This window comes from Ambystoma mexicanum, chromosome 13 (genome assembly GCF_040938575.1).
Source record: "Ambystoma mexicanum isolate Mex_15411 chromosome 13, UKY_AmexF1_1, whole genome shotgun sequence".
Classification (NCBI taxonomy): domain Eukaryota; kingdom Metazoa; phylum Chordata; class Amphibia; order Caudata; family Ambystomatidae; genus Ambystoma; species Ambystoma mexicanum.
Genome location: NC_090938.1, coordinates 754,847,159 through 754,868,812, shown reverse-complemented (window position 1 = coordinate 754,868,812; position 21,654 = coordinate 754,847,159).

The window sequence follows — 21,654 nt, the reverse complement described above, 5'->3', positions numbered from 1 at the left end:
AGTTGTACAAGTTGATTCTCCAATTCAAGATAATTACATGACACTTGAAGAGGGCAGAGAAGAAATTGAAAAATCCTTGAGACAATTTCTGGTAAAACCGGTAGCAACCTCAAAACAGGTAAATGAGGATAATTCGAAGTGGTTGCAAGAGGGGACAAGGAATGATTTTTTGAAACAACCTCGGGGTAATCTAGAATCGACCAGAGGGTATGTAGCAAAGCAACCTGAACTGAGGCCGTTTCAAAATACTCCTGCCCTGAACATCCCTGAATTAAAGAAAACCTTTAATGAAAAACAAACTGAACAGAATGTGAGATTGATTGGCCGTGGAGGCAGTTGTAATGAATCTACGCATGGAAGTCTAATAATGCAGTGTAGGGGAGGAGAATATGGGTCGTATGATTTAAACAGATCATAGTTGTTAAATATTTTTGCAAATGTCCCACGGTTGCAAGGAGTGAAGTCATCTGATCTAGCCCAAATTGAATTTATTCATGAATATGATAGAACAGTGGTTAAGATATGGATGACATCGAATGTGGTAAAGGATGCTATATGGCAGGAAAGAATGGACATTTATCAAATTGGGTTTATGCTGCTTAATTTGGATGAGAAAACTCAAAGAATTGAGGTAAATCAGCCTAAAATATTTAGAATGCCTGAAAACAAACCTTGGAAGCAAAATCCTATGTCGGTCTCTTACTCTACTATGCATGCTGAACGATCTCGCGCAGTAAGCTTCCCTGCCACTAGTTCAATGATTAATAGATGATAGCTAAATAACATCTCAGAAAAAGAAGTTGTTAGGGTGGCCTCTTGGAATACGAGAGGGAATGCACATTTAACTTCCTCTTCAAGGGCTCAGTTGGAGCAATACGACTTACTTATACTTCAGGAAGTCTGGCTGGACTCTGTGCCTGTATGGGAAAATCATCAAATTGAATTGATAGCAGCAACCAGTAAAGATCGAGGTAGACCTAAGCGAGGTTTAATGGTGATAGGAAAGACTGGCAATGGATGGAAGCTGTTGCCCTGGTACCCTCCAAACAAACATATTCAGTTAGTTAAGATCATATATAACACCAAAGTCATTGCGTATGTAAATATATATTGGAACCATCTGGACATAAAAGATAGTAGTTTCTTAAAAGATATGGGATACTGTCTAGATCTCATAGCTAAAGATTTGTAGATAAATTACACTATTTTAGCTGGTGATTTAAATATGAATTGTTTGGAGAATGGCCAGGGGAAATTAACAGCGACATCAAAGCAATGAAATAGGCTGATGAGAGAGAGAGGTTTGAATATGGTGAATGGTGCCATCGATGGTGATATTCCTCCTAAGCATACATGGCGCAGGGACAAATCAACATCGTGGATTGATTACATCTTTGTAGATAATCATATGTTTAATCTCCTAACTGTGTTGAAAATATCTGAACTTACACAGAGTGACCACAGTATATTGGCTTTGGATTGGCAATGGATTGTTGATTATGAATGTGAGGATAAAAAGAAAATGTATCAAAATTCCTTGTTGTTGTCGGCACGGGGTAATCGCTTCAGATGGACTCCGCCAATGTTGACGGAGTTCCTGAAGTCAATTTCATATCCAAAGGATGTTCTTGAACCAAATGTAACATACCAAGATGGGAACTATGTAGCTGTACTACATTTATTTAAGAAAAAAAGTGTTCAGGTAGGTCTAAATAATCAAAAAACTAATCGGCATGAAAGTGACAATGAGGTGCGATTGAGAAAAGTGCAACTCAGGAAGGAGATTCGTAATCTGTCTGAATGCAGCATACTTGAACAGAAAAAAGCAACCAATACATTGAAAAACTCCTTTAAAAATTAGTTGAAACAGCATAGAGCCCAGATGTTTTTACAAGATGCTAAAATGATGCTGCATTCTTTGGCTGCAAAAAGCTCTGCCTTGATTTGGGGACTAATAAAAAACATATATGTACCTGTACAATCGATTTCTCAAGTTAATGCTGTTCCAGAGGAGGTATGGATTGAATACTACTCATCCTTATATGCAAGTACTACATGGGCTAACAGGTATCCAGGTGTAATTCCAGAGGGAATGGGACAACTAAAAATTTTGGAGGAGGATATAGTATATCACATCAAAAAGCTAAGCTCATCAAGAGCAATTGGCCCTGATGGGCTTTCAAACTCAATGCTTAAAGAATATCCACAGGCATGGGCCTCCATTTTATGAGTAATATTTAACCAAATCAAATATACAAAAACACTTCCAGCGTCTTGGCAGAAATCTATTATAGTTCCCATTAATAAAAAGGGGGATAGAACGGACCCTGGGAACTATAGGCCGGTGGCTCTATTAGATGCACAGGGCAAGTTATTTGCCAGATTTGTATTAGATGAATTTAACCAATGGACCAATAAATACAAAATCAATGACCCGTTTCAGACGGGCTTTCGACCAGGGTTGGGAACGGCAGTTAATCTGCAGGTCATTCATGCTATTGAAAAACACGAACTCCAGGTGAAACAAAAATTGTATATGGCATTTATAGATCTGGAAACTGCCTTCGACTCGGTATCCAGACAGTTATTGATTAAAAAGCTGACCAATAGAAAGTGTCCTGAACATTTGAAATTCTGGATTCAAGAATTTCACACGAATACATCAATCCAGGTTAGACTATCACTGGATGGCTCACTAACTCGTAGCATCCACACCTATAGAGGATTGAAGCAGGGATGCCGAATGGCCTCCTCGCTATTCAATTTCTATATAGCAGATCTGGCGGATGAATTTAGGAGTATTGTGTCAGACGCACCACGGTTGATGACAGCTGCGATCCCCTGGCTGTTTTATGCTGACGACTTAGTTCTGCTAGCTAAAACAGCCAGGGGGTTACAGGGGCTTTTGGATGTATTAGGAAAATATGTGAAAAACAATGAATTGAGCATAAACCTACCAAAATTGAAAACTATGAAGATTGGCACTATGCATAATAAAAAAGTGGCTCGTTTATCCTGGTATCTGCAATCTCAGCATCTTGAAAGTGTTAACGAATATAAGTATTTGGGACTTAATATGAATATTTTTTACTCTGATATGGCGTATTATAAGGAAATTCAAGGGAAAATAAAAACAGCTACTGCACAGGCTTCCTTGCTGAATTATAAATACGGAATGCTTTCCTTGAAGCCAATAGTAATTTTTTACTGCCAGAAAGCTGTCCCGACAGTGATATATGGTGCTGAGATGAGATCTTGGAGGGATGAGTCGTGTTGGTCAGTCTTGGAAGGCTCCTATTGGAAAACACTCCTCAAGTTACCCAAATCGGTGTCAATTTGTTTGGTGCGATGTGAGCTGGGATTGACTTTGCTCTACACAATGTATATGTGGAAACTATGTTGCATATATCGGAAACGCTTAATAACGTCAGGAGCGAATACGATTATGCAGATATTGTCTACATATATCGTGACAACAGATCATTGTGCTATGGCTATATGGAGGAATAAGGTTCAGGAATTTCTGGTGAATGCAAATGTGTCTGATGACATGTTAATAAATAATCCAATGAAGGCCAAGAAGAAAATGTTGATATGGGATTGGTGCAATACTTATGATAAATGTGTAAATAGTAAACAAGGAATTGGTCATAAGGTTGAGATAAAAAAGCTAAGAACAGCAGAATCATATTTATTAAAATTCCCTGGGGCAAAATATAGGGATATGTTTTTGAGATATAGATTGAACATTTGGCATACTAGAGATATCTTGGCCAAATGGAAGTTAATACCCAGAAAAAATAATTTTTGTAGATTCTGTAAAAACATGGAAGTAAAGGAAACACTACACCATTTAATTGCGATTTGCCCGTCTCTAATTGAAAAAAGAACTATACTTTTTAAACCGCACTTTGAAGGTTATACATTACTAACAAGGGAAGCATTATTGGGGACTAATAAAAATACCAGGCTAACAAGAGTAAGATGGCCTTGAAATTAAAAGATGATAATAATTGTGTTTAGGCGGAAGATGCTCATTGAGTGTAGTTATAAGAAGAACTTGACTTATTCATTCACAATTGTTGTTGGTTATAGGCTGTCTGTGAAAACAAAGTGTGTTATTTTCTTTTAATTGTATGTATATAGTTAAAAAGATTGTGTTAGTTAGTGATAATGAGTATGTATTTTAAACTGTTAAAGTGTTAAAAATGAATTGAAAGATTTTTAATTTAAATTTTTAAAATGTATTATTGAAAAGTTGAATTATCAACTGTAACAATAAAAATAAAAGACGAAGATGGTTTAAGGTAGACAGCGTAGGATGCATTTTACTACTCTCTCCTAGGGTCTGGAGAATGGGATGGCTTACATTGGGGAGAGTAGGATGGATTTGACTACTCTCTCCTAGGGTCTGGAGAGTGGGATGGCTTACATTGGCGCAGAACAGGAAGGATTTGACTACTCTCTGTTAGGGTCAGTAGAGTGGGGTGGCTTACAATGGGGAGAGTAGGATGGATTTGACTCCTCTATCCCAGTGTCAGGAGACTAGGATGGTTTAAGGTGGACAGCGTAGGATGCATTTTACTACTCGCTCCTGGGGCCAGGAGAATTAAATGGCTTACGCTGGTGAGTGGAGGATGAATTTGACTACTCTCTCATAGGGCCAGGAGAGTGGAATGGCTTCCATTGGGGCAGAATAGGAAGGATTTGGCTACTGTGTCGTAGTACCAGAAGAGTGGAATGGTGTACACTACAGGCCGTAGGATGCATTGTAATACTCTCTCCTAGGCTCAGCAGAGTGGGGTGGCTTACATTGGGGAGAGTAGGATGAATGTGACTACTCTCTTTCAAAGTTAGAAAGTGAGATGGCGTATGCTTGGGGGAGTAGGGTGGAGTTCACAGCTTCCACTCTTCATTTTAGGGCTGAAGAGAAAGGAAGGTTTATTAGTAAAGCTACTTATTCCACTGAGCAGGTTTGGGCACATGAATGGACAGTGTGAGGAGCTTGGGGCACAACCATTGGCAGTGTGGGGTGCTTGGGGCACATGGGCAGACAGTGTGCGTGGCTTGGGGCACATGGGCAGGCAGTGCGCAGAGCTTGGGCACATGGGCAGACAGTGTGCAGAGGGCAGACAGTGTGCAGAGCTTGGGGCACATGGGTAGACAGTGTGCAGAGCTTGGGGCACATGGGCAGTGTGCAGAGCTTGGGTACATGGGCAGACAGTGTGCAGAGCTTGGGGCACATGGGCAGACAGTGTGCAGAGCTTGGGGCACATGGGCAGACAGTGTGGGGTGCTTGGGGCACATGGGTAGATGGTGTGCAGAGTTGGGGCACATGGGCAGACAGTGTGGGGTGCTTGGGGCACGTGGGTAGTCAGTGTGCAGGGCTTGGGGAACATGGGCAGGCAGTGTGCAGAGCTTGGGGCACATGGGTAGACAGTGTGCAGAGCTTGGGGCAGATGGGCAGGCAGTGTGCAGAGCTTGGGGCACATGGGTAGACAGTGTGCAGAGCTTGGGGCACATGGGCAGGCAGTGTGCAGAGCTTGGGGCACATGGGTAGACAGTGTGCAGAGCTTGGGGCACATGGGCAGACAGTGTGCAGAGCTTGGGGCACATGGGCAGGCAGTATGCAGAGCTTGGAGCACATGGGTAGACAGTGTGCAGAGCTTGGGGCACATGGGCAGACAGTGTGCAGAGCTTGGGGCACATGGACAGCCAGTGTGAGGAGCTTGGGGCACATGGGCAGACAGTGTGCATGGCTTGGGGCACATGGGCAGGCAGTGTGCAGAACTTGGGGCACATGGGCAGAAAGTGTGGGGTGCTTGGGGCACATGGGCAGACAGTGTGCAGAGCTTGGGGCACATGGGCAGGCAGTGTGGGGTGCTTGGGGCACATGGGCAGACAGTGTGCAGAGTTTGGGGCACATGGGCAGACAGTATGGGGTGCTTGGGGCACATGGGAAGACAGTGTGCAGAGCTTGGGGCACATGGGTAGGCAGTGTGGAGTGCTTGGGGCACATGGGCAAGCAGTGGGCAGAGCTTGGGGCACATGGGTAGGCAGTGTGCAGAGCTTGGGGCACATGGGCAGACAGTGTGAGGAGCTTTGGGGACATGGGCAGACAGTGTGCGTGGCTTGGGGCACATGGGCAGGCAGTGTACAGAACTTGGGGCACATGGGCAGACAGTGTGCAGAGCTTGGGGCACATGGGCAGACAGTGTGCAGAGCTTGGGGCACATGGGCACGCAGTGTGCAGAGCTTGGGGCACATGGGCAGACAGTGTACAGAGCTTGGGGCACATGGGTAGACAGTGTGCAGAGCTTGGGGCATATGGGTAGACAGTGTGCAGAGCTTGGGGCACATGGGCAGACAGTGTGCAGAGCTTGGGCACATGGGCTGACAGTGTGGGGTGCTTGGGGCACATGGGCAGACAGTGTGCAGAGCTTGGGCACATGGGCTGACAGTGTGGGGTGCTTGGGGCACATGGGCAGACAGTGTGCAGAGCTTGGGGCACATGGGTAGACAGTGTGCAGAGCTTGGGGCACATGGGCAGACAGCGTGGGGTGCCTGGGGCACAAGGGTAGACAGTGTGCAGAGCTTGGGGCACATTGGTAGACAGTGTGCAGAGCTTGGGGCACATGGGCAGGCAGTGTGCAGAACTTGGGGCACATGGGCAGACAGTGTGGGGTGCGTGGGGCACATGGGCAGACAGTGTGCAGAGCTTGGGGCACATGGCTAGGCAGTGTGGGGTGCTTGGGGCACATGGGCAGAGCAGACAGTGTGCAGAGCTTGGGGCACATGGGCAGACAGTGTGCAGATCTTGGGGCACATGGGCAGACAGTGTGGGGTGATTGGGGCACATGGACAGGCAGTGTGCAGAGCTTGGGGCACATGGGTAGGCAGTGTGGGGTGCTTGGGGCACATGGACAGGCAGTGTGCAGAGCTTGGGGCACATGGGTAGGCAGTGTGCAGAGGTTGGGGCTCATGGGCAGACAGTGTGCAGAGCTTGGGGCACATGGGCAGACAGTGTGCAGAGCTTGGGGCACATGGACAGACAGTGTGAGGAGCTTTGGGGACATGGGCAGACAGTGTGCGTGGCTTGCGGCACATGGGCAGGCAGTGTGCAGAGCTTGGGGCACATGGGTAGGCAGTGTGCAGAGCTTGGGGCACATGGGTAGACAGTGTGCAGACATGACTCAATGGTCCTGTGGAACTCCACGCTACCACACTACATGGAGCGACATGCAGGACGACGCGCTTGGCTGCTTGGTAAATTCCATAACAGGCACATGGCAGCGAAATGGGGGATAGATGCACACACCACCATGGTGTCATTGTGGATGTGACAGCATGATGTGCACATCACAAAACACTGTGCCCCAAAGCATCCCAAACTGAACATGACAACCATATCCCATGGCAATGAAGCAAGCTGGACACGTATCACAACATGTCAAATTTAAAAACACCCCACATCCCACAACACGTCCACCACCCATCATCGTACCTCACCTTCTGTAACACAATCCAGCAACATACATGTAAATGTCTGCAGCAAATCACTACACAGGACAAGCATCCATGGGAGTGCACTCAACAAAATCACCAAGGGAATCCACTGCTTGTCACATGGCCGCCACCACCACAGAAGTGCAGCATGTCACCATTTTAATAATCAGTGCTGAATGCCTAATATTGCAGAGCCTACTGCCAACGCTGGCAGTTAGTAAATCATACAGAACACAACACATCACAAATTTGACACAAACACAGCTGTATGCGTCCACAATGCATGAGCAACATCAAGGCAGTGTACACTGTGTATCATCTTGGAGATGCAACCCACACCATAAGTCCATGGCACAGCACACATTGAGGACATGAAAAATGTGTGCATACAACCAGGGACATGTGTATGTGACCAACGATAATCTGCCGGCATGTGTGACTAGTACAGCTGTCCATCATGAATCGACTAACATATACCTTCTATTGCCTCTCATGCAGGTGATAGTGGCTATCCCTTGAGGCCGTGGCTCCTCACCCCTGCCCGAAACCCACATAACAGGCATGAGGAGGCACGAGGAGGACTATAGTCGTTCCCATACCCGTACCTGTGTGGACATCCAGCAGACCTTTGGCCTGTTCAAGGCACGGTTTCGCTGCATTAGCCGGTCGGGTGGGACACTCCTCTACAGGCATGAGAAGGTGGCCAAGATCATCATGGCATGAGTCATGCTGCACAACATGTGTATCCGACGGAACGTTCCCCTGCCCCCTGACATTGAACTGCAAGCACCTGTTTTTTTTCACACAACGGGTCTATTTAACTGTCCAAGAAAGATTAACATGCTCAAACCCTCCACCTCACACACCCTCTCCCCCTTCTCCCCCTCCACCTCTCCCCACAACTCCCCCACACAGCCTCTCCCCCTCCCACTCCCCCCACAACTCCCCCACACACCCTCTCCCCCCTCCGCCTCTCCCACACACTCTCCCCCTCCCCCCACAACTCCCCCACACATGGTGTCCAAGCAAAGGCTTCATGTGTCAGTGTCTATTGCCTAAATCAGGCTTCCCCATCTACATCCTGCCACTTCCTGCACCTGGTGGCGGCATGTCCGAGCGGCGCAGGGTGCGTCCTGACCTGCGTAGGGGGATGGTTTGGGTGGAGCTTGATGAAGAAGGGGTGGCCGCTTGCTCCATTCTGGGGGCTGGACGCTCAGCCTCCATGGAATCTGCAATGCAGGTGAGGACCTGCCTCAGGGCAGATACCTCCTCGCATAATCTATTGGTGCTTTCCACAATTACCTGCCTCAGGGACGCAGTTTTGTTGCGCCCCTCCTGCCTTGCTTGGGCACTGTCTGCGATGAACTGCCTCACCAGGACAGTGAGCTCCTCCTGGCGCTGCGCTGCTTGTCCTGCCTGCTGCACCCCCGCCTGTACACCAGTGGAGGTGGAGGGTGCATGTGTGACATGGGCAAATCCATTTGGGTCCTCTGTGGGACTCATGCTCCCTTGTACGGACTCCCCCCAGGCTGCTCCGGGGTGGTGTCATGGTAGGAGTCGACAGGTGTGACCTGGGGGGATGGGGCAGGACTTGGTGTTGCAGATAGGTCTCAGGAGTCGTCCTGGAACAGGCACACACACCTGGCCCTACCGTCATCATCTGTCAGGGGTGCCGTAGCTGCCGCCTCCCCACCAGAGCTGTTCTCTGCAGATTGTGCCCCATTGACTGTCTCCAGTGCAGGTGTCACAGGTGTTGTGGGGACTGTGGTGATGGGCCTTAGCGGCACCAGTGCCGTGGCATCCTGGGCTGTTTTGGTCTTGGGTGCCTGTCATGGCTTGTGTGGGCCTTTTGAAGTGGAAGGCCTGTTGCCTTCAGCCCTGGCCCTCTTCCGGGGTGTAGTCGCCTGTGGGGGTGAGTCCCGGGCCTCGCTGTCAGGATCTGAGCCTGTGGGGGACCAAGAGAGGGACGGCATGAGTGATGGTTTGACAAGCATCATGCATACATTTGTATTATTGCTCTTCTACACATTAGAGGGGATTAGGCAGTGGAGTTTTGATGATCACGTTGTTTGCTATATGGGTGGAGCATGCAGGCATCCGTCGGGGTCACTCATGTTGGGGCGGGTGTATGCTATTTGACATGCATTTCTGTTGTGGCCTGCGTGCAGTGTGACTTATGCCATTTTAATATTTGTGTGGTGTGTGTCAGGTATTGCATTGCCATGCTGCATGCATGTGCATGTGTCTGTGCTGCAGACAACATCTAGGCAGGGAATGTGTGTGTATTGGGCCATGCATTGCCTCTTTAGACGGTCAAATTGGTGGACTATCATCATACTTTGCATTACAGTGTTTTCCTAGGACACTCACCTCCTTCCGCCGATGAGGTGGCGCCGCGCTCCATGTCGCCCACACCTTCGATGGCCTCTATGCCAATCGTGCTGGCACAGATCTCCTCCCACCAGCTTAGCTTTATTGGTGAGTTTGGTCCTCCACCAGTAGCCATGGCCTGGCTCCTGTTTGCAGACAGGATGTTCCTGACTCGCAGGCGCAGGTCATCCCATCTCTTACGGACATCCTTTGTTGTGCGGGGGGTGTTGCTTACTGCGCTGACTCTTTGGGCAACAAGTTCCCAGATTTCTTTTTTCTTTATCACTGCGTCCCTCTTGAGGCTGTTTGCGAAAACAACCTCGGCATTGTCAGCCAGGGTCTCAGCCAGCACTGTTAGTTCATCTTCATTAATTCGCTCTTTGCGCTGGCGGGAGGTGCCTTTTTTAGCTGCCTTGGGTATGATTTTTTTGTGGGAGGTTGATGTCTGTAATCAGCAATATGCTCCAGATCCTGTGTGCTGAGTATAGCAATGGATTGTGTTTTTCAAGATGGCCGCCGTGCTCTTTCCTGTTCCTGTGCGATGACGCTTCTTCCGGTTCCGCTTATTTACGGGCACCGCTAATAGCAGTCACCGCTTATAGCGGTGCCCGCTAAAGCCGTTTCCATTGATGCCGGTAGTGCTGTCTGCGCTTTCCATGATGCCGCTAAGGGCCATTTTTTGGACTTTAACGGCATGCCGGTAATGTCGTTACCGGCATGACGCAAAGCTTGTGCGCGCGAACTCGTAATAGCCCTCTATTAGCGGGCTCTATACTACACAGACACAGGGCCTCATTACGACTCAGGCGGTAAGGGGTTAACGGCGGCGTAAAAAGCGCCGACCCTTACCGCCTGATTCCAAGGTCCCTTAGCGCCATGGAGGTTTTAACACCTGCTTTTAGCAGGTGTTAAAATCCATGGCGCTAAGGGACCTTGATGTTAATTACGCCACCGTAATTTACGGTGGCATAATTAACGCCTTCCCCACTCCCATTATGCCCTATGGGGCAAAAATGGGAATGGGGAAGGGTAAATGGGGATTGGGGACTTACCGCCCCGCCAACCTCGGAATGGGGCGGTAAGTCCGCCAACCACCATGGCGTAAACGTAGTTTACGCCATGGTGGTAAAGGTACGACCCAGGCGGTAACTTACCGCCTGGGTCGTAATGAGGCCCACAGTATTTGCTCCTTGCCGGTAAGGACTGTTACTTACCTCCAACCTCGTAATGCCCCCTTGTGAGTCAAGAAGCAGAAGAAGAAGTAGAAGAAGCAGAGAGAAGTAGTCAAATACGTTGTGAGGTAATTCCCTGGCCAGTTCCACAAGAGTGTGGTACTGGAGAGTCAGAGAGGACGCAGGGAGCCCCTTCATTCTTTCAGTGGGGCAAGTTAAAGAAAGTAGAGAAAGTAAAGAGCGGAAGAAGCATTTCGAGGGAACTACAAGATTTGTTAAAGAAATTGAAGGCTGGTAGAGTCTTACAAAGGACTGGGGAGCATGCTAGAAGAAGGTAATCATTCTCCTAGCCCCACCTGGACATCGTAGAACTTTATTTCTTTTTGAAATTGGGAACCTTTCCTTCGTTTGTGAACCTTGGAACATTCCCTGAGCTTGAGAATGCTGCACCTAAAGAAACTCATGCCCACGAGAAGGGAGTCATTCTCCTGGGTTTTAGAAGAACTCTTGTTCTTAGATTAGGATTTGCACTTGAGTGGCAGGGATAGAATAGGAGTTTGGACTAGGACAGTGAACCTTTGAATTGGACTACACAGACTTCCTGACCGCCAAGTTTTCGTTTGTTTGACATATGGAAAACACCTGTAGTTAGGGATATATGGGTTTGTTTTATGTTACAAAATAAAAGTTTATAGCAACCACTATGCCGCTGTTTGGTCAGACTCCTTATTCCCTGCCATCACACAGAACACATGGGATGGGAGTGCAATAGAGTAGCCAGAAGAGATGTGTAGGCTGAGAGAGGGGTTCCACCATCATGGTTTCTACTATGTATCTCTATAAACTGCGCTCCCCACTTCCTGCAGACAAAGCACTCTGGGTATGATGCCAGAAGCCATAGGACACTTATAATAACAGCCTGGATTGGACTCCTGACGAGAACCTTCCTTTGGACTAATTTCCTGTAACATTTGACCTTTATTGGGGAAGGAAAACTTTTTCTTAGTTGATTCATCTTCAGAGTCTAAGAAGAAGGATTCACCAGAACTCTGTTGGGATTAAAATATGTTCTAAAGTTTTCTGCCATAGAGGCAAAGACAGGCTCTGCTCACTACCCTTCTCAGGGCACATTTGAGGTCAGATTGCTCTGGACCGAATCCTGTATGCTGCCTGTGCACTGGAGCCAGGATCCTGCTCACTGGAAGTGAAGAACTCCCTGCCAGTACCAGACAGAAATCCTGTAGCGGATGTGCAGAACAAAATACTCGCCTTGTCCCTGAAGACACTGTATTGGGCCTCCCAGCAACCCAGAAGCCCAGAAGCAGCTTAGAATCTAGTACTGCACCTTGAGATATCATTGAAGTCTGCTTTATCACACTCAACTCACTTCAAGCCACTACCGGATCGATGCGGCTGCTTTGACCACACTATGGATATCTAGTGTCTCAACACCAGCTTGACCCAGTGAAGTGGTTCACTGTTGTGACTCGACTGCTGGGTAACCGCTGTGAAAGCACCTGACTCGCTGCACCCTGAGCGAAGACTCGACCCGACTCAGAAGGTTATTGGCATAGTTGACCTAATGCCAACTTGACCTACTCCGATTTGACTGCATCTTTTTGGTTGAATTTGAATTTGGTGGGTCAAATGGTATATTTTAATTAAAAAATAGTTGTGGGGTGGGGTAAGGGAATAGGTTGAGGTTGGGGAAAGTTGGGGGAGAGGGTGCAGGGCGTCTCCCCTCGCACTAGGTCAAAATAAATGTGACCAAGGAAATTAGGTTAAATCGGCAATAGGTCAGGTTTTTTAGGTGAAACAACCTATATCCACTCAGACGCCGACTGAACTCACTTGAAGCCTTTGAGTCACGCATTGCAAATACTAACTCGACCGAGTAGCTGCATCATTTCATCCTGACACTTCTGTCAACATGAGCTGTTGGGATCCATCGACTTGAACCGCCTCGAGCGTTGGCTTGATCCACAAGGGGGTGCATCTCGAAGCCGACTTGCTGATCGGCTCATTGATGAATCGCCACTGGATGGACAGGATTTTACCATCTCAACATCAGACTGACTGCATAAAAGCAGCAGGAAGCTTGGCGTGATGCTGTACAGCACCATAGGCTAAGAATTAAAGTCATGAGAAGAGGCCCTGTCCTCAGGTCCAATTTAAAAGAGCATAATGAATTTTAAGCCCCTTCTTGTCTTTTAAAGACATAGCCCTAAATGTTGACATTGTTGCTGAAATCTTTTGTCTGAGCACACTTACCTATCAGCGGCGAGTGCTCTTTATTCTCAAGGTGTGCATTCTCTGTGTTTCTTTTACAGGGGTGTTTTTAGTTAATTGTAAGCATTGTTCGTTCTTATTCAAGTTCATATTTTTATAGAAGCTTGGTTGGAAGTTCTTGATATTTTGGGGCCACCATACTATTCTTATTAGTGTTGAAACTGCCGCAGCTCACACCCCTCCTGAACAGTATAGTCTGCGCCCGGCCTGTGCTTCCAAAAGAGGCGAAGGAGGTGTGCCGGTCGGGGTGGGCCTGTTTCACTTTTATAACTGGGCTCACTGCTGGTTTATTATTAGTGAAGGCTGAGTCAGTGGTTTAGCCACTACTTTCACCACAGAGCTACTTCGGTGTGAGGCTAGCCACAATAGCAGCAAACATTTGGGAAGTAGTCTAATGTAATACCTTAAAATATCACCTGGCTGGGACACAGGCTTGGCACAGCTGTGCTTCTTTCCATGGAAAGGTAGGTAGTGCTGCTCTGCTCTTATCTAGGCCACCCAATGAAATGATGTTATGTTATGTTATGTTAAGTTGACTTATACCACACACTGTTACCATTAGCATGGCCTCCAAACGCTTATGGGGCTCTGTAAGAAAGAGGGCAGGGTTCGTAAGTGAGGGAAGAGGGATAGGATAGAAGTTGTGCTATTCTGTTGATGTTTGCAGAACCATGAGAAACTGGTGTCTGTCTGTGTTGGCTTTTTTGTGTTCCTTGACTGTGTGCACTGTCCTGTTGTGACCAGAGGGTTGAGGTCCAGTGTTTGAATCTTTTGTTTTTTGTGTTTGTTTGATATGGCGGGTGTCTGGTTTGAGTGTTTTGTGTGCGTTGTGGCTGCTCCTGTGAGAGTGTGTGGTACTTGGGAGGTATGCAGTATGTGTGTTTGTGTGTGTGTGGATAGCCCATAAGGCATGTGTGGTACTTGGGAGGTATGCAGTAGAGGAGTAAGGAGCAGGGGTTGGTTAGTACATGCAATAATACCTTGGCTGTCCTCAAAGTTCATCTACATGCAATACCTTGGCTTACCTCAGGGTTCATCTACATTCAATACATTAGCTACTCTCAGAATTCGTCTACATGCAATACAATGGCTACCCTCAGGGTTCATCTACATGCAATACATTGGCTTCTCTCAGAATTCGTCTGTATGCAATACAATAGCTACCCTCACGGTTCATCTGCATGCAATACATTAGCTACCCGCAGAATTCATTTACATGCAATACAATGGCTACCCTCAGGGTTCATCTACATGCAATACATTAGCTACCCTCAGAATTCGTCTACATGCAATACAATGGATACCCTCAGGGTTCATCTACATGCAATACATTAGCTACCCTCAGAATTCGTCTACATGCAATACAATGGCTACCCTCAGGGTTCATCTACATGCAATACATTATCTACCCTCAGAATTTATCTACATGCAATACAATGGCTACCCTCAGAGTTCATCTGCATGCAATACATTAGCTACCCTCAGAATTCGTCTACATGCAATACAATGGCTACCCTCAGGGTTCATCTACATGCAATACATTAGCTATCCTCAGAATTCGTCTACATGCAATACAATGGCTACCCTCAGGGTTCATCTACATGCAATACATTAGCTACCCTCAGAATTTGTCTACATGCAATACAATGGCTACCCTCAGGGTTCATCTGCATGTAATACATTGGCTTCTCTCAGAATTCGTCTGTATGCAATACAATAGCTACCCTCAGGGTTCATCTACATGCAATACAATGGCTACCTTCAGAATTCATCTACATGCAATATAATGGCTACCCTCAGGGTTCATCTGCATGCAATACATTGGCTTCTCTCAGAATTCGTCTGTATGCAATACAATAGCTACCCTCAGGGTTCATCTACATGCAATACATTAGCTACCCTCAGAATTCATCTACATGCAATACAATGGCTACCCTCAGGGTTCATCTACATGCAATGCATTAGCTACCCTCAGAATTTGTCTACATGCAATACAATGGCTACCCTCAGGGTTCATCTGCATGCAATACATTGGCTTCTCTCAGAATTCGTCTGTATGCAATACAATAGCTACCCTCAGGGTTCATCTATATGTAATACATTAGCTACCCTCAGAAATCATCTGCATGCAATACAATGGCTACCCTAAGTGTTCATCTACATGCAATACATTGGCTGTGTTAACCCTGCACAGGGGATTCAGAGTGTGGCCTAAGGAAGAGGGCGGGAAAGGGGAGAGAAGGTCCATTGCATGCTCATTATCTTGAAGGCTTCCATCCTGTAAGGTTCATTGCATGTTTATTCTCTTAAAGGCCTCTGTACTGTAAGGTCCATTGCATGCTTATTCTCTTGAAGGTTTCTGTCCTGTAAGGTCCATTGCATGCTCTTTCTCCTTAAGGCTTCTGTCCTGTAAGGTCCATTGCATGCTCATTCTCTTGAAGGCTTCTGTCCTTTAAGGTCAGCTCCATGTCCCTTCTTATTAAAGCTTCTGGTCTTTAAGGTTGACTGCATGCCCGTTCTCCTGAGGGCTTTGGTTCTGTTAGGTTTGCTGCACACCCCTTTTCTTGAAGCTTCTGTTCTGTAAGGTCCACTGCATTTTCGTTATATCGAAGGATTCTGTTCTGTAAATTCTGCTGCATGCCATTCTCTCAAAGGCTTCAGTTCTGTAAAGTCGGCTACATACTCATTCCCTTTAAGGCTTCTCTTCTGTATGGTATGCTGCACAATAGCTCCCTCATAGGCTTCAGTTCTGTAAGGTCAGTTGTATGCCCGTTCTCAACCCTTTAACTGCCAGGCTATTATTGAAGACCTGGTACTTAAGTCAGGTGGAAGGGCGTTCCAACATTTTGGAGCAACCATGATCAGCCTGGCTCTAGGAACAGACAAAAGAGAAGAATTGTGAGATGAGGGTTGCCAGCAGAGTCTGTTAGATAGATACAGTGGACTCGTGCCATATAAGCACCTGTGTGTAATAGAGAGCAGGGGAAAGATGGTTCTAGAGGCAACTGGAAGCTGATGTAAGGCTTTCCTGGCCTCAGAAATAGGATCACTCTTGCAGAGGCTCACAACTGCCCACATCACATTATTTTGCACCGTCTGTATTCATACAATTTCTCCTTTACCAATGCCATACAATAGACTTGAGCTGTAGTCTAGATTAGCGCCAACTATGGCCCTGGCAATGGTAGCACGGTTATTATGGCTCAAAAAAGGTCTTGATCGGGCTAATAGTTTAAGATAATATGAAGACGATGAGACCAGACTAGTCACATGTGCCTTAATTTGGAGCCCCTGATCCAGAATAACGCCCTGGGAAGTGTAGCAATCAGACAAGCAGCTATTTGAAATTCACAAAACTCGGGACCAAGCTTTTTTAATTGAGCTGCTGTGCCTGTAATCAGCTCGGCTTTTGTATCATTAAGGCTAGGCCATTCTCTGTCATCCAGTTCTGGATAAGAGAAAACACAGAATTGATGGTTCCAGTGTCTCGGACATAATCCCCTGAAAGAGCTATAAGGCACTGAGTATCATCAGCGTAACGGGTGTCAAGCACCTCATTAGCATCCAGCAAATCAAGTAGGAGAAAAGTGAAGATATTATATAATGCAGGCGACAAGCAGGATCCCTGAGGGAATCTGCAAGCCACAAACAAATCATCAGCCCTGGACTGGCCAGAGAACACCCTAGCTAAGAGTTCTGACAGAATCAATTTGACCAAGATGGCCGCTGCTGGCAAAAAAAAAGCAGAGTGAAACCAGCAGCGTATGGTCAACTAGGTCAAAAGCTGCTGACAGGTCCAGGAGCATAAGGAGGGCTGTGCCACCTCTCCCAAAAACTTGAAGAATGTACGCCTTCAAATCAAGTAGGGACGATTCTGTGCTATGAGCACTACGAAAACCAGACTGCTGTTGGCCCAAGATGCTTCTTGTATATGGATTTAGGCTGCCGTATCCAGAATTTTCAAGCGATTCTGAAACCATCCTAAACTCAAAAACGGCGACAGTAATCTCAAGGCTTAACAAGTCAGTATTTAACTGCGCTCCCTCACACACTGTAGGTTTGCTCACAGCGCCACCCTGGAGTTTCTTTATTTTATTCACCATGGCATCTTGGACGCCATCCTTTGTCCTTGGTGACAGCTGAAGTAGCCAGACGGGGCTCCTTAAGAATTTAAAAAAGCTCTTTAGTATCTGAGCTCGCATTTTCGATCCTCTGATCATACGTCCGCTGTTTAGCTCAAATAATGGCAGAATTAAGAGCCTTACCCACAAGATTATATTTATTTCTCATGTCCTCTGAGTTGTTTTCTTCAGAGTCTCAAAAGCTTTCCATTTGGCAACCTTTAATTCCTGAATTTCAGCTGAGAACCAAACGTTGGAGCTTTTAAACCTAACAGACCGGGTTTTCTACTGGGGCAACTACATTCACGGCATTGAACAGCATAGGTTGAGAAGCCAAGGCTAGTTCGGCTGCCGATGCAAAAGTAGCCAAGCTGTTCAATGTTGTTTCCAAATGGGGCGCCATTAATTCAGCAGGAAAGGCCGTGCATATTTCTGGATGAGATAGTGATCCTTTCGGACTTAAATTTCTTATACTGTGAGAAGTGGGCAATATTAAAATGGATCAGAGAATGATCCCACCATGGACAAGAAAACAATTGCACGTCCATAATGGGCACATTATTGCTCATAACCTAGTCAATTATCCTACCGTTCAAGTGGGTCGCATATGAAACACGATGAACCAAACCCAAGTTAGACTCATGGGGTCAGAGCGATCAGCGAGCCCAAGATTAAAGGCCTGTTCCCTCAAAGGCTTCTGTTCTGTAAGGTCAGCTGCATGCCTGTTCCCTCAAAGGCTTCTGTTCTGTAAGGTCAGGTGCATGCCTGTTCTCTTGAAGGCTTCTGTTCTGTAAGGTCAGCTGCATGCCTGTTCCCTCAAAGGCTTCTGTTCTGTAAGGTCAGCTGCATGCCTGTTCCCTCAAAGGCTTATGTTCTGTAAGGTCAGATGCATGCCTGTTGCCTCAAAGGCTTCTGTTCTGTAAGGTCAGCTGCATGCCTGTTACCTCAAAGGCTTCTGTTCTGTAAGGTCAGCTGCATGCCTGTTCCCTCAAAGGCTTCTGGTCTGTAAGGTCAGCTGCATGCCTGTTCCCTCAAAAGGCTTCTGTTCTGTAAGGTCAGCTGCATGCCTGTTCCCTCAAAGGCTTCTCTATTGTAAGGTCATCTGCATGCCTATTCTCTTGAAGGATGACCTCTATGGGAAGGAAGTGGGTCTTCCCATCCATCTAATCTTTATGTTGAGGGATCACCTCTAAGGTTTAAAGGGGAATGCAATCATCACATACCTCAAGTCTGGCCTCTTTCATGCCACGTGGGTCGTGTCCAGGGCCACTGGCAACAACGGTCTGAGGCATGCACAGCCAAGCCTCACTATATCAGGGCAGGAAAACTAGCAATGTCTGTAGCTCACTCCTGATGAATCCCAAGCAGACAGGTGAATAGAATATACTTTCCTTCCGACTGTTTTGTGTTACAACATCACCCATGCAACCAAACTCAAATTATAGGTTTTAATGATGATTTATCATAATTTCTCTTGCAGGTTTTCTTTCTCATGATCTCACAGTTTCTCAGCCAAAGTCCAAGAACACAACGGTGGGAGGATCCGTGGTCTTGCAGTGTACATTCACCACCAGAGAGGTGAACACAGTTATCAGCAGCTACAAGTGGTTTTTTATCAAAGCCTCCACAAATGTGACCAAGGTTGAGGTGTCCAACAGCTCTGACAGATTTAGTGAGCGGGTGTTCAAGCCGGACCTATCCATCTTCAAATACCAAAGGAAGGCAGACATAGAAATTCGCAATGTCCAACACAACGATGCTGGAACCTATGTCTGCGAGGTGGAGATCTTCATGCTCACGAATCGCAAAGCACGTGGAAACGGGACTCGGCTGCTGGTGCTAGAGGGTGAGATTGGCTTTTGTCCCTGTTAGGCAAGATTGTATGCAGTAACCCTGCGGTAGACTACATCAGTCTTGTCTTCTTGGTATTAGGTAACCCACTGATTGGTATAGGCCTGTACTACAAAAGTTGGTAGACTGAGCAGCCAGACTTACATCAAGAGGGGTAACTATGAGCTGTAGAGTTGTAGCATCGAAATCCACACATACAAGTATCCAAATAACACTTACATTCAAGGTTTCTAGTAAAATAATTATTTATTTATTTAACAGTCAGTTTTAAATAAGCCTTCTTTAAAAAGGGCAATATGCAACAATCAAAATACACTTCATACCACTTTCTCAGATTTAGAATAAGCAAGTAGACACTTGTTAGAGATGCTGACAATACAATTCATACACCCTAGGGTGACTTCAATTACCAGGCAGTATTGGCATTTATATATCACTTTTTGGTACTTAATGCATTCTGAGGTTGTGAAAAAGGAAAAGGTTAGGGAAGGAAAAAGGTTAAGAGGTTCTCAGAGCATGTGAGCTCTTTTCAATCTCCCAATGAAGTCTCAATTAGACCCTCCCCAGCACTACAAGGTAAACTTATGCACCACCTATGAGGGGCAGTTAGAATCAAATTCAATGGGTCAGAAGAGTCTGCAAGGAGCCAGGACAGCCAAAGCCAATTTGAACGTCTATGGAGCTGAGGCACTTCTTTAGATAGCACAAAGGTCTTGCACAAAGTTACAGAGTTTCTAAGGAATCGCTGTTGGGCCACAAGCTGGTAGGCCTGTGAGGGTCGGAGCTGAAATCAACTCTGTAAAAAGCAGCTGCTGCAAGTCTCAAGTGATAGGATGCAGGCTACTGGCAAAAGAGGTCATTACCCATTATTCAGCACAGTACCTTAGGTTAGAAGAGGATCCAGCTGGCTTCTGTTCTGGTTGCAATCTAGCAGATCCTGGGTTCCTGGGCCTCAGTCCTGGGGACAAGAGGGAGGATGTCTGGAGGACTCCTGAATTGCAGTTTGAAGGTCTGCGGCGGCTACTGGCTTTCTTCAGATCAGCTGCACTTTGCTGTTTCAGCTACCGGCAAATAGCACCACCGCGGTTGTTGGACACTTGATGGGCTTCCCTTGCTTCTGGAGTCCAGCACTCTGGTGAGGGTACTCGGGCTTGGGTCGCCCTGCTTCAGGAGGGTCCTCAGGATCTTCCTGGAGCTCTGGTCCGGCTTAAAGACAATGCACTCGACTACAGATTTCTCAACCCCTGGCACTCGGTTCCAGCAGCAGCAAAGAAGTACAGCCAGTTGGGGAAGGTCTTCCAGCAAAGTTTGTCTCAGGGTTAGTTGGTCCCACTAACCCAAAGGAAGAAGTCGCTCCGTCTGGAGCTTCTCTTTTCAATCATAAAAAGGAGTTTCAGCACAGCAGCAGGGTTTCACTGGGCAGTTGAACAGTCCAGGAGGGTGCAGCAAGCTTCTCTTCCAGTTTCCTTCATCGGATGTTTCGTCCAGTGGTGGACTCTGCCTTCAATCTAAGAAACCTTGCCTTTCATGCACAGCTTAGCTGTCACTCACACAGCAGGGTGGCTGTCCTACAAGGACAGCCAGCCAGCCACTCAGCACTGGGTGCATTCAGGTAACCAAGGAGACTAAGGACAGGGAGTTTTGGGCACCTCCCTCGCTTCCTGACCTGTCAGGCACACTTGAGCCAGAGGCGGATTTCAGTACTGGAGCCCGCCAAAGGCAAAATGAACAAAAGGGTTAAAACTTTTTTGGCGCCCAGAGTAAAACCCAAGAAAGACCTCACAAGCAAGAAAGGGTGAAAAAAGAAGACCAGGGCCATTTGGACAAAATGGGCACCCATCGGTGCACTACTGCAGCTGAGTATTCAGCCTGTGGTAGAAACGCAAAATGGTAGGAAAATTAAACCACTGCCACCAGCCATTTATAGTCGTGAGGATAACTTAAAAGGTGTTACATGAGTAAGTAGGAAAAAGGGACAACTAAGTAACCCCACAGTACTTCCACATAAAATGGGGGTGTACTGGACCTACGTAGGAAAAACAGGTAATTAAAGTTAATTTCACTTTACTACTCTTGGAAACAGTAGTTCGCCCAAGAGAAAGTATTTAAACCTTATGAGAAATCCAAAGGACTTCTCTGGGACACTGCACTGAAGGTGCTGTGTGTCACCATACAAAAGTAGATGCCTATGGAGTTTGTCAGGCTCCAAAATCAAAGAAACACAGAGTCCAAATCATATCAAAAACACATGAGAGAGTGAGAAAAAGGTCTCACTCAGGATAAAAATTAAAAGTCTTAAAGTCCAGCAAAAGAGCTGGGGGTCTCTAAGGGTGAAGGGAATTAGC